The following is a 2,391-nucleotide window of genomic DNA, read 5'->3' on the forward strand; positions in this document are numbered from 1 at the left end:
GGAGAAAGGAGCAACTGAGATGGACAAGATTACCACAGGGATTTACAGAATTGCCAAACCTATTTGGACAAGCTTTAGAAATAATATTACAAACTTTCCCTACTCCACCAGAAATACAAATCATCCAGTATGTGGATGATCTCATCTGGGGAAGCTGAAAGTGAAGTCAGAGAAGCAACAATAAAACTTCTGAACTTTCTTGGAGAAAAGGGGTTAAGAGTATCAAAAGGGAAACTTCGATTTGTAGAATCAGAAGTAAAATATCTTGGTCACTTAATAAGCAAGGGAAGTCGACAATTAAACCCCGAGAGAATCAAAGGGATTCTATCCCTTCCCCCTCCCTCTTCAAAGAGAGAAATTAGAAAGCTACTTGGATTATTGGGATATTGTAGACTATGGATCGAAGGATCCACACTAGCTGTAAAATTTCTGTATGGAAAGTTGACAGAAGGAGATGATATAAAATGCACCAAAGAGGATAATGAGAAATTAGAGGAATTGAAATTAAAACTTGCCTCAGTACCAGCTTCAAGCTTACCCTCATTAGAAAAACTCTTTCATCTGTATGTGAATGTGGAAAATGGAGTAGCTCATGGAGTTCTGGTCCAGGAGTGGGGAGGAGTGAAGAGACCAATAGCTTACTTGTCAAAGATGTTAGATCCAGTAAGCCGTGGCTGGCCAATATGTATTTGAGCTATAGCAGCTACTGCAATCTTGGGAGAAGAAAGTCATAAACTTACTTTTGGGAGCAAGCTGATAGTGTACACACCTCATGCAGTTCGAAATGTGCTAAACCAGAAAGCTGAAAAATGGTTAACAGACTCTCGGGTGCTAAAATATGAAGCAATTCTGATAGATAGTGATGATTTGGCATTAGAAATGAGTAAGAGCCTAAATCCAGCTCAATTCTTATATGGAGAGCCAAAAGATAACCTGACACATAACTGCTTAGAAATTATCCAATACCAAACCAAAGTTTGAGAAGATCTCAAGGAACAAGCCCTTTCAGAAGGAGAAATTGTCGCTGTTATCCCCAGAGAGATGGCAAAATCACGACATAAGTTCAGGTCAAATGATATGGCCGAAGCAGAGCTAAGCCTCCTTTAATGCCAAAACCCCATCTTTTATAGCATGGATCACAAAAGAGAAATTACATGATTGGCCCTTGGCTAGCCATGCACCACAGTGAGTAGCTGAGCAGTATAACCACCCATTTCAAAATATTATTCTCACAAGACTGAAAACAATTCCACTGTTCTCACAACAGCCTGCAGGTGTAGAAATGGTTTACATTCTCTCAAACTGTTGTCTATCCAGTTTGCATGAGAGTGAAAGCTTTCACAGAGAAGCTGTGAGAAGCTGGATTTCTGTTTCTCAGCTAAAGCATGAGAAAGGAAAAACTTCACAAATTCTTCAGCAGCTGGAAAATTCCTCTGCTCCTGCCTTTTAGCATCCACAAGAAATAATATATGTAGATGGTTCTTCCAGATGTGTACAAGGAAAAAGAATGTCAGGATATGCTTTAGTTGATGGGAGGACTATGCAAACCATTGAAAAAGGAAAATTACCCTCAAACTGCTCAGCTCATACTTGTGAATTATATGCCCTAAAAAGGGCACTGGAATATTTAGCACACAAGAAAGGAACTATATATACTGATTCAAGGTACGCTTTTGGAGTAGTACACACCTTTGGGAAAATTTGGGAAGAAAGGGGATTACTTAATTCAAAGGGGAATTCAAGGGGAATTATGGGTGCATTGGAATTTATGAATTGGCTAAACAAATAACTGAAAGATGTATGGTTTGCCAAAAAGTAAATAAAAAGGTGATGAGAAAAACAACTCCAGGAGGTCGTGAGTTAGCTCTCCGACCATTGCAAAGTATCCACGTGGACTTTACTGAACTCCCCCAAATACAGAGGTGGAAATTCTTGTTAGTAATAACAGACCATCTTACCCATTGGGTGGAAGCTGTTCCCACTGTCAGAGCCACAGCCAATGTAGTATGTAAAACCCTCTTAGAACAAATTATTCCCAGGTATGGAATGATTAATAGGATAGACTCAGATAGAGGGACACACTTTATGTCAAAAGTTCTGCAGCAACTAACTCAAGCCTTGGGAATAAAATGGGAATTACATACCCCATGGCACCCACAGAGTTCAGGACAGGTAGAGAGGATGAACCAAACTTTAAAGAGAACCTTAACTAAACTAATAATTGAAACTCAAATGTTGTGGGTAAAATGCCAACCTCTGGCTTTATTGAGGGTTCGGACACAACCCAGGTCAGACCTGGGAGTGTCACCTTACGAAATGATGTTTGGGTTACCCTTTCTGACCACCCAACATGAAACTGCTACCTATGAAGTAGGGGAAATGAGTGTTAAA

Source organism: Corvus kubaryi, unplaced genomic scaffold (assembly GCF_017639235.1).
Source record: "Corvus kubaryi isolate FWS band 111438036 unplaced genomic scaffold, C.kubaryi_AGA036_p1.0 36625, whole genome shotgun sequence".
In the NCBI taxonomy this organism is placed as follows: Eukaryota; Metazoa; Chordata; class Aves; order Passeriformes; family Corvidae; genus Corvus; species Corvus kubaryi.